We start from the raw sequence: 11,633 nt of genomic DNA, 5'->3' as shown, positions 1-11,633 counted from the left end.
CTGATTCTAGTTATTGTAAGTGGGCTGCAGCTGTGATGTCCTTAATTGGGCAGCAGCAGCTGCAGCCCGTGGAGGTAGCTGGGATAAAAGGGGCGGGGGGGGGGGGGGGGTGGGGGGGGTTGGTGTTCAGGGAGAGTTGGAGAGGAGCCCTGATTGAGAAGCAACAACACTTCTGTGAAGAGCTGCTGTGAGAAAACCACCCTGAAGGTATGAGACTCTGGAAATATGATATACAACAATATGAATACAACATCTAGTGACCCTGACGTGATGAAGATCTGCAGCCATAAGAAAACACCGAGAGAAGGTATGGGACCCCCCCGACATGATAGAAGATAGGACAGCCAAGAGCTGTGGCAGCCTGAGAGCTGGGACAGATATGTGTATTGTAACTACTGTAATTGTTAAAAGAAAAGGGGGAAATATAGGGGTCTGAGTAAATATATGTATGGCAGTAAAAGATCTCTGTATTGTATAAGTGACCCTGCCCTGATTCTAGTTATTGTAAGTTGGCTGCAGCTATGATGTCCTTAATTGGGCAGCAGCTGCAGCCCATGGAGGTAGCTAGGATAAAAGGGGGTGAGGCATTCAGGGAGGGCTGGAGAGGAGTCCTGACTGAGAAGCAACAACACCACTGCTGTGAAGAGCTGCTGTGAGAAAACCACCCAGAAGGTATGAGACTCTTGAAATATGATATACAACAATGTGATTACAACACTGTTTGAATTTACTTGTGCCAAGTCAGGCAGCAGAAACTTGGCCCTCTCCCAGCCTCCACAGCACTGCCCTTGCCACTGCACTGGATCGTCTGAGCTGCAACCAATGGGTGTCTTTTTGTCTCTCCATTTTTGTGGAAACCCCTCCAGAGAAGTTGTGTTCAGCACAATGCAAAAGTAGACATTTTTTATCCTAGAGCATATCCTAGAGTAGGGAAAGGAAACAATCTGTGGCATTGGTCATCTCTGCCAGAAAGTTTTTCCTGAGGAAGAGACATGTAAAGCTTGTCATGTGCTTTGTCACATCTAAGAAAAGTGCTCAGTACCGTTTGCAAGAAGACAATGTGGCCTGGGGCTTCTTTGAGCCATCGTTCCTCTCCTTCACCGGCTCCTTGACAGATGGGCCTTCAGCCTTCTGGTTTTCCATCCCCTACAAAGACATAGAGAAACCTCATCAATCTTTAGAATATAAAACAGGAAATTCCCTGTTTAAAACACAAGTTAGAACCAGGACCACTGCTACCAAGGCTTAGGGAAACATTTCCTAACTTACAGATGGAAACCGACCAGAGATTCAGTGATGCCAAGTCTTTGTTTTCAATAGCCCAAGGCAGGTTATGGGTGCTACCAGACTGAGCAGCAGTCTAAAATCCCAAATTCCTTAGTCTTGAGCATAAATGGGAATAATGCAAACTGGTAGGCAACAAGTGTTTGTAAAGGAATCAACAGAAAAAATTGGACTCTTTTGGGGGTTGGCCCATTGTGTTGCAAGTCGATTTGGTTCAACACTCACTCTCCTTGCTCCTGCACAAAGGCAGGCTCCCTTCTATAATGTCAATAACAAAATATAAAATCCTCCCCCAAACAAACAAAGGATTTCCCACTGGATGCTGCTGAATTCACCAAGCTTCTTCCAGCTCCACAGGGCTTGACAGCAGGGCAGTATTCCCAAACGACAGACAGTCATTGTAGTAATTAGGGTTGACTTGGACATCTTTCGTAAATTTGGGAATTTTCTTGGTACTACTACTTCCAGTGTACTTTGCAAAGACTCTGTTATCTTCAGAAGTACAATTCTCACTTAATTGCTTTACAGGGGGCAGAGTAGAGAGAGCATGGTGGGGGCTTACGCTTAAATGTAAACCCATTTTCTCCTCTTTCCCTTTCCTCTTTGTGACCGATATTGAAAATATTCAAAACCCCACTTTTCCCTAATAATATCAGTTCCTTTGTGGTCTGCAGATGAACAGGCTGAGGATTAACAGCTCATTCCCAGGAGCAAAATGATTCAGCAGAAGAGGAATTAGCTAAAGACAGATTGGGTATCTTTGATTTCATATTAGCAGAGGCAATACTTGCACAAAGGAGACATTTCTCCTGCCAAGCCCTTACTTTCTTCTGAATTCTTGTCAGAATATCTTCCAGATCACAGGGGGGAAGAGATCGTTCCAAAAGCATTTTAAATTGTTGATGATTGAGCAACATCTTCACCATCTCCTGTCCATAATGCCTAAGGAAGGAAGGCAGGAAGGAAGGAAACAAAAGAAAAGTGAACAAGCAAAGGAAGAGTTTTAACAGAAGAGGCTGATACCTTAAACTCATCAGGTGCAATCCTTGCATGAGAAGGCATTACCTACTCAGCAAAGAGGGAAATTTACCTCACTTGACACTGCACAGTGCTGTCAGCTGAACACAAAAGGCAAGAGGAAAATGTGGGGCAAGAGAAAAATACCATTTCACTCTGAAACTGTGGGTGTGCTTCTGTGGCATCAAAGGATCCCAGGGAACAAGCAAAACACATCTGCTTTGTTGTCAAAGCTTATTAGCAGTGTCTTGCTGCCATTGCACAATAATTTGCCTTTCTTTAACTGGCAGGGAAGCCAGGACAAAACACCTCATGCATCCTCTTGATTATTCTATACTATGTGTATGCACAGGGGCAGCTAGTTGCTCTTGGCAGCTATTAATGGCAATTTCATCATCAAAGGTAGGGGATTTGTGTGGTTTGGGTTGATTTTGCTACTAGGAAACCACAGTTTTCTTCAAGAAGAAATGTGGAGCTCACTGAGCCACAGATAACAGCATTCTAGAAATCTGCAGAACAGGTTTAGAAAGACTGAATATGTTGGCTAAAGACCCCTGAAATATTTCTAGGAAAGTCTGAAGTTAATGAGAAATGCATGTTTGGGATGCTTCAGTGATGAACATTAGCCAACATTTTGGCTTTTTCTTGTCCACCTAAGGCCAAACAAAAGTGTTGGACTGGCAGATCTGAGATCTTTTGATCTCAGTAAAGAATCCTTCAAGCCACAGGGAAAAGTTGGCAATGTTCCTTTTTGCTGGCCAACCTCAGGTTTCCCAGTAGAGCCATTTGCCCAGGCAACCCAGAGCAGTGGTCACAGTACCAAGGCTGACAGAGCTCAAGAAGAGTTTGGACAATGCTCTCAAGCACATGGGGTCACTGCACATGGCCAGGAGATTGACTTGATGACCCTGATGGGTCCCTTCCAACTCAGCATATTCCATGATTCTGTGAGCCTTATTCACACTGTGAGGTAACTTCATATTCCCTTTAGTTTCCACTCTTGTGTGGTTTCACCTTTATAGCCAGACACAAAACGGTTTTCCTGTTTTAGGAGGTGAAATGAAGATCATTACCTTGTGTCCTTGTGACAGTCCTGAGCAAGCTTCCCTGCCACATGTGGCAGCCTCTCAGCCCTGGGTGTGCCTGCGAGCTTGGTGACTCCAATCCTCTCCATCAGGGACAGGAGGAGTTGGGCTGCACACTTGCGCACAGGGGCGGGGCAGCTGCTGGGGAGGAGAGAGCAAACCCTGGGCACAGGGACAAGGAGCAGCAGCAGCGCCAGCCTTGGCCAGAGCCTACTCCCTGCCCTTGCTGGGGGAAGGAGCCTGGGCTCTCCCTGCACCTTTGGACACCTGCACAAGGTTCTGGCCTCAGCTAAACACAAAGTTAGCATTGTACACAAGGCCTGCCTGCATGGAGGAGGGAGAATTCAGTCTCCCTGCACTGTCTGATACTCAATTTCTTTCACAGTATTTACTCTGAGAAAGATTAAAGAAATAGATGACATATGAATAATTTAGAAATTAAGAACAATTGATGCTGACCCATCAGAGGGCACCCACTACACAGAGCTGCAGCAGGATTGAGGCTCTTTCCAGCCATTTATCCCCAAATCTGCAGAACTTTGGAAAACAACAAATGCAGGGAAAACACGTTGTGGGCCGTGAAGTTGCAGAATATCCAGCAATGCAGCCTGTTTCTTCTGTGGGCCTTGGCAATGGATCCATCTGAATGTTTTACCCTATTGCAAAGCTGAGGAAAGGGTGGCAGGCAGTTTAGCCGGGCTGTCCTGTTCTAGAGAGTGTCTCTTGGCAACTATCAGGCCCAGCACCAACATTTAAGGCAGCATTTGCTTCAACTGTCCCATGGCAGTCAGCCTGTGAAGGTGCCTTTAAAGTGATTCATGATCTCAAGGCTAACATGAAACATCAGTTTGAATAGAAAGTAGAGCTCTAAGGCCAGGACAGTCATACAAGAGTCCTTTGGCAGGAGCTGCACCTGCTGTGCAGGCTGTGCCACACCCAGCAGATTGTCCCCCATGTGCTCCATGCCCCAGCAAGGACCCTCCTCATTTCTCAAGTTAATGGCATCATGAGGAGACATGGTTTTCCCAGGGTCTCTGTGGTTAGCGCTGTGAAATACCAAACACTGCTCACAGCTGCAATTGCAACTGTCCCTCTGCCCACAAAAGCACAAGGCTCTATCCTTTGCCTTTGCAGGCACTTTCACTTCCCCACCGATCACCACATCTAGGAAAATCTGACAGACTGGGAGAACTCCAGGAAGCAGCAGGAAGCTGAGTCAGAGGAGCTTTAGTTTGGATATCAGGAAAAAGGGTTTTTCACCCAGAGGGTGGTTAGGCACTGGAACAGGCTCCCCAGGGCAGTGGTCACAGCACCAAGCCTGACAGGGTTGAAGAAGCATTTGGACAACAATCTCAGGCACTTGGTGTGACCCTTGGGCTGTTCGGTGCAAGGCCAGGAGTTGGACTTGATGATCCTGATGGGCCCCTTTCAACTCCCCATATTCTACAGTTCTGTGATTCTGAGAACTAATAGGCTGCAGGAGGGCAGAAATAGGTGACAAGAGGAAAGAAGTGAGGCTGGTTGGAGAATCAAGTCACTGAGTTCACAGAAGATGCAGGATACAGGACCCTTCCCTCCCACCATTCCCATTCTCTGTCTCATCCCTTCTCCCTCCCACACACACTAAGGTGAAGAATATCACTAAAAGAAAAAAACCTACTTGACTCCCATGTCCATGAGAGCAGTCATTGCTCGTGCAGGAGTCACATTCTCCACCATGATCCCCAGGGTCTGACTGGCTGCTTTCTGAACAAATTCTGGGGAGCTGGACACCATCTGGAGAAGGACCTGAGCAACCTCATCCACCTCAGAGTCCATGTCCTTCTTCAAGGTCACAGAGAGCTCTCCCAGAGTGACAATGGCAGAGTAGGACACCTTGGAACGGAGGTTGGTCACCTGGGGAAGTCATGAGGGGAAACATAGGAATCACCTTGAAAAGAAAACCAGTTGCCTTCAACAGAAATCCCAGGAAATGACAACACTTCCCATTGTGTCCAGAGGAACATACAAGTACAGGAAGAGCAGGAGAGTACAAGCACAGAAAGGCACTTACTCTGGCACCAATTTCTGGCCTGAGACCTGCTCACTGCAGGCCTAAAAAAAAAATTTCATTCAGTGTTCTACTTAACCCTTCTAAAATGTCCACAGCTTTGATTTTAGGCCCTTTTACTAGAAAATTAAAGCAAGGGCTGCTTTCAAATCATAAAGGCACAAGTGATAAAGATAAAAGAGTCAGGTGCTCCTGTTCAAAAAAGCAACACCAGCAGCTGAAGCACTCAGCCAGGAAACAGAAAACACAGGCTCAGGTCTACAGAATAATTTGCAGTGTTGAATTACAGCTTGGGAAGAGATTGGGACTCTGGCAAATAATGTCATTAGTGTCTAATTTTCTGCATTTGCACATTGCATTATAAAGGCACCACATTCAAAGATGAGTGTCAGATACCTGACCTGCCAGTAAATACAGCTGCATGTGCCCACAGATCCTTCAGACAGCTGACAGACACTAGAAATCTCAGGTCTAAAACCAGAAACGAAGGCAGACCCTGAGCACACATGGACATGAGCAAGCACATACCCACTCTACACACTGTGTATGAAGTATGGGGGACAATTCAGAACAATGTTCTCACCTCGCTGGTAACTGCCAAGCAAACCTCATGAAGTCTACAAAGCAGGACCTCTGAATGGGACCCAGCCAGGTGTTTGATGGTGAGGAGTCCCTTCTCCTTCAGCTCCCTGAAAGAGAGAAGATTGATTTTTCTCTCCACCAAGGCAGTACCCTCTGAAATTACCAGGCTGGCAGCTCAGTTGAACAATGGGAGGTGCTTTTCAAGGAGAGCTTAATGAAATCATGGAACGTGTTACCCCAGGATGCTGTGGCTGTCAAAAGCATTCACAAACCCAAGAGGCAAAGAGAGGGGTTTCAGAGTGGCCATTTAAGAAGACAGCCTTTCTGAAACCTCTGGCACATGAGGCCCCTCTGTCACTGCTTCCTAGAAGCTGTGAGACCGGGCCATGCTGCTGTTTGTTGTCACCTCCCTGTACCTGTCCCTGAGATACAGTTGCATGGGGCTGTTATTGGGGCATTTTCCTTCTTTGTCAGCCCCAGCAGGCATTCAGCAGGGAGAGTCTGCACTGGCTCTCTGGAGCTGAGTTTCCAATCTATGATCTCGGCCTCTCTGTCACCCACTCCACTCCACTCCACTCCACTCCACTCCACCTCACACATTCCCCAAAAATGCAGCAGGATGTCCCAGGAGATTCCACCCCTGGGCAAGAACTGTTGAAACTCTGGCTTTTCCCAAAAACCCCTACCTAAAACAACCCCCCCAACAGCAACAGGTTATTTAAAAGGTGCAAACAACTCTGTCTCTGAGCACTTGCTTTGTGCAGGCCCTCAGCTACAGGAAGGTGTGTGAGGCATCAAGGCTGCAGCCCAGGGCTGGTGACAGATCCCACGGGCACCCCTGAGTGTCATCCGGAGCCCCCACACCTGCAGAAGCTCTCTGCACCTCACAGGGCACCAAAGAGAAACGGGGAAGAGAAAGCAGAAGAGAAAGGGCAAAGCAAAGGTGACTGCACAAGGAGATGCATCGTGGCAGATTTTTCATGCTTATCCCAGTGGGAATGGAGTCCTTAACCCTGTGTGAATTAAGCATCCACCAGGGAGTGATCAAAAAGACATCAAAAAGAAAACCAATATCACCTAACATTTGTAGGCTTATCACCTTTGGGCCTCCTTCTGCCTCTGTATAATTTTGGGACACACTGGGAGTAATGACAAAATATCTCAGGCCCACATGAAGCAGTGTGACGGAAAAAGTTGATTTCCAAAAAAGCAAGATTCCTAGAGGATTTTCTTTCTTTTTCCTTCTCTTCTGCCATGAGCCTCTCAGGAGTAATGGTAGGCTGAGGGACTTGAAAGCACAACTCAGTCCATTTCTCAGAAAAAGGAACTCCCTGGAGCTGCTTCTGGGACTGCCATGCAGGAGGTCACAGGGAGACCCTGTCACCTGCCATTGCTGTCAGCAGTGGGAGCAGAGAGAAATCTTACTCAGTCCCACTGGGCCAGTGGCCCAAGGCACCCAAATCTCCACACTCAAAACTTCTGCCATCCTGCTTCTGCCTTCAGCCAGCAAATCATCTCCTTCCAGAGCTTTCTCCCTTCCCTCAAGGTTTCCTTTGCAGCTCCATGGAGCAGCAGGCAAAGCGAGGAAACAGCACGGGCCTGCTGCAGCTGCAGCACTGCTGCAGAGCAAGGCCAAGAAAAGGCTGCTCTCCAGTCTTCATCCTCTCCCTGCTCTGGAGTGGTTTCCCCAGTGCCCTTTGGCTCTCCGGGCTCTTAGGGCTCCAAGGCACAAGCAAGACATGCTTCTGACCAACCTTAACTCTGAGAGGGACACAGAGGGAGCGGGGCCTTTCTTACCAGTTATTGCTGCCCAGCAAGGAGAGTGCCTCCTGCAAGGACTGCTGTGGGTCTGAAGAGGCTCTGTCCTTCTGCCCATGCCCACAGAGCAGCTCCTCTCGGCGCTTGGCACCAGGGGCCGTCTGCGAGGTCACTGTGAGGAGAGGGTCAGCCATGGGCGCTGCAGCCCCGGGCAAGGCCCCACCATGCAGCAGCCTCAGCCCCATCTCCCAGCCAGGGCTCCGTGTGCTACAAACTGGCACTGGCTCAGAGGCTTCCCTGCTCTCTGGCTCCTGGGGCTCCTTGCTTGCTCCCAGCCTCCCCCAGCCAGGCCCAGCTCCAGGCTGAAGCTGACAATTGCCCCTGCAGTGCCAGCTCCCGAGTGCCACAGGTGCCACGGCCAGTGGCAGTTCCTGCGGCCGCAGAGCTCCCGCTCCCTGCGAGGCAGCGCTGACCAGCAGCACCGGCTGCCCACGAGGGAACCCCTCAGGTGCCCCTCTTGTCTCAGCGCCCTGCTTGCCCCCAGCCCTGAGGACAGGGGCACTCTGCAACTCCCTGGGGAGAGCCCTGCAGCTGCCTGGAGACAGCACCAAGCCAAGAGTGAACAACCCAGCCCTGCTGGCCCCGGCTCAATCCCCCTGGAGCAGCTGCCAGGGAACAGCCACACCTGACCCTTCCCACCTGAGAGCGCCTCTGTTCCCATTGACTGCGAATATTCTAGACAGAGGCAGCTGAGTGCACACACATTTTAGCCTGCTATTGGGAAGGGAGTACTTTATGGATTTTGTTCTTTCCAAGCATCATGAACCTTTTTCAGAGGTACACACTGCCTGTATTTCAAGGATGCTGAGGCGAAATTTATTTGCCATCTAATGGATGTGTTTGCAAACTCAGCAGTTTCTAAGCTTTCTCTTGTGTAAAAATGGAATTTCCAGACTAGACAGTTGATAAAAAAGCCTTCCAAACGCACTCTGAGGATAAAAATGTGCAAATACAGATCCACATTGTTGGCAGATGCATTCGCTTGTTAATCAGTTGACCTGGGTTTGCCTTAATTGAGTTTTTTGGTAAGGAAAAAAATTTTAGAAGGTATGAGAAAAATCTGATGATAAATGCATTCCTTGTGAAACCCATTTGTCATCAAAAGCACTGTCAATCAAAAATTTCATGTCATGCACTCAAAAGCTCACTTTCTAATGTGTAGATGAAAACATTTGAGATGTTTAAAATGATGGAGTATAAATATTGCACAGAATCTAGATGAACAGCTCTGGACTCTGTAGGGTTTTTATGCTACCTTGCATGTTCTCACAAAGTATGGAGGAATGATAACTTCAAAATATATTGAGAAGGGAGCTAATCTAGATGTCACTGAGGTACCCCAGCCACTGACACCAGTGATGTAGACACACACATCTAGATTCACTGTGAATGGAGAGCCACGTCAGGCTAGTTCTGGTCAATTCTGAACATGGAAGTAGCATCACTAGAGAAGAGCATTCAACTATCACTCCTAGCTCCCTTCTTCTTATCTCACCCTACTTGGGATCACAGCACAAGCTGTGCTACCCACAAGGCTACCCACAAAGGAGGGACAAGAGCCACTAGGGACTCTCTGCTGTCTATTTGCTGCAGGCAGCAAACAGCCTGGGAGCAGCAGGCAGCCCCTCCTGGCTGCCATCTGCTGCACAGGGGTGCTGTATTTGCTGGCTGACACAGGAGGCACTGCTTGTTCCCTCTTGGCACTGCAGGCTGTGGGGTGGCGGCAGCGAGGAGCCATCGGGCACTTCTGGGAACAGCAGCAGCACAACTGCACCAAGCCCCTGACTGCCCTGCAGAGACAGCCCTTGCTGGAGAGCAGAACAGCTGGCTGCAGAACTGGACAGCAGCACAGGCACAGGGCCCAGATGGTGAGTGAACAACTGATCGTGGTGGTTCTCATAGGAGCACAGTGAGCACAGCAGCAGACTGCCCTGCAGCTCATCCCTGCAGTTCCAGCTGCCTCCTGGCACCAGTGCTGTAGTTTGGACTCTCAGGCTGGGCAAAAGCCAGAGATTAGGCCTTTACCACGACTTTATTCAGTTCAGCTTTCCAATGGATCTCTAAGAACCAACTGCTCCAGTACTTCCAAGCTGGAGTAACTCAAAAGTATATTTGCTGTTCACTCTCAGGACAGACTATGGAGCCAAGATCCCAGCAGTGCTGGCTGAGGCAGGAGGCAGTTTGTGCTCCTTGTGCAAGGAAAAACCCAAGTGGGAAAAGCTGCCATGGAGCAGGCTTACCTGAGGAGCTGCATGGGAAGCTGCCATCCCCATGGATGATGGGTGTACTGGGCAGTATGGGCACATTGTCCTGCTTCCTCAAGACCTTCTCCTTCAAGGCACTACCAGGGTGTTTTCTCTGCCCTCTAGAAGCTGTGCCATCAACAGCTGGTAGGCTAAAGGCTGCAGGGACCAAAGAGGAGCTTGTAGGAGAGTGCTGGACAGGTGATGATGGAAAGGACCAGAAAACTTGCTGGAGCTGGGTAACATCTGCTTGTTACCCCAAAGAACTTCAAGTATAATAACGAAATACCACTTTATACCAAGTACAACACTAACATGGGACAATGATCACAGAATCTTAGTAGAGTTTGGGTAGGAAGGCACCTTTAAGCATCATCTAGTCCAACCCCTGTGAGCAGAGACATCTTCATCCTGATCAGGTTCCTCAGAGCCCCATGTAAGCTGGCCTTGAACACCTTCCAGGATGGACCAACAGCTTCTCTGGGATAACCTTCCAGGTTTTCATCCCCTTCATTATAAAAAAAAAATCTACCTTATTCTAGCTTAAAACCAAATTGCAGTGATGCTTCCCCTAAGAAACAAGGAAACCCAGTATTGCTTTGCTTTTGTTCTCCTGTTCCAGAGGCTGGCAGGGGCAGTTGCCAAAAGAAAGTGCAGATAACTCTGCATGCTGCCCTCGGGCTGAGTGCTGCTTCCTCAGGGCCCTGCTGCCGCCCTTGGGCAGCGCTCACAGCCCTGCAGGCAGAGCCCCTCAGCCAGGATCCAGTCAGGAATGCTGCTGCTCCTGGGGCTGCAACATTAGTCCTGGCTGGGGCTTCAGCACAGCCCTACAGTGCCAGCTCCTCAGCAGGGAGTGGCAGGAGAAGGATCTCTGGTGTTTTCATTAGAAGGAGCTGAATTTTGTTTCTTCCAGGTTACAGCCTGGTTGAAAAGCATTCTTTTGGACTCCCCTTCCCTGGAAGCTGCTCTCCAGGAGAGTCTGAAACCTTAGTGTACTTTGCAAGACAGAATCTTCTACTCTGAAGGACTTTAGAGGTAAAGGGGGGAAGCTGATATTCTGTTACTGACTCAGTGGGGCCATGGGCAAGACACTTCATGCCTCTGTATTTTTCTTTGGGAAACAGAATTAAATCCCAAGCAAGCTTCCACTCAGATGCAAGCTGAACAGCTCCCCAGTCTGATTGCAACACTATGCAAAGGGCAAGCAAGTGGTGGAAAAGGACCACCACAAGTGTAGGCACCACTTACTTGCTTCAGCTGCATCCCCAAGCTCAACTGTCTCAGGAACAGGCTGCAAGAATGTTTTCCTTTGTCTCCTTTTCTTCATCTCTCTCTCCAAAAGCTCTGCGTCCTTCTGCTCCAAGTTCTTTTGAGCCAACATGTACAAAGCAGCACGGATCTGGGTGCAACGGAAATACATCATAGACTGTAAGCAGAGACACACAAACCACACACAACATCTCATCAGGAGCACAGAGTCCACAGAGTGCCATAGGCTTCAATGCAGCTCCATCCACATTCCAATAGTTTCAGAGGAATGTCTCCTGTCCTCAC

Source organism: Melozone crissalis, unplaced genomic scaffold (genome assembly GCF_028551555.1).
Source record: "Melozone crissalis strain CALT ecotype California unplaced genomic scaffold, PUWL_Pcris_2 ptg000046l_1, whole genome shotgun sequence".
Lineage (NCBI taxonomy): Eukaryota > Metazoa > Chordata > Aves > Passeriformes > Passerellidae > Melozone > Melozone crissalis.
The sequence above is the reverse complement of the archived record's forward strand: the minus strand, read 5'-3'. Positions refer to the sequence as shown.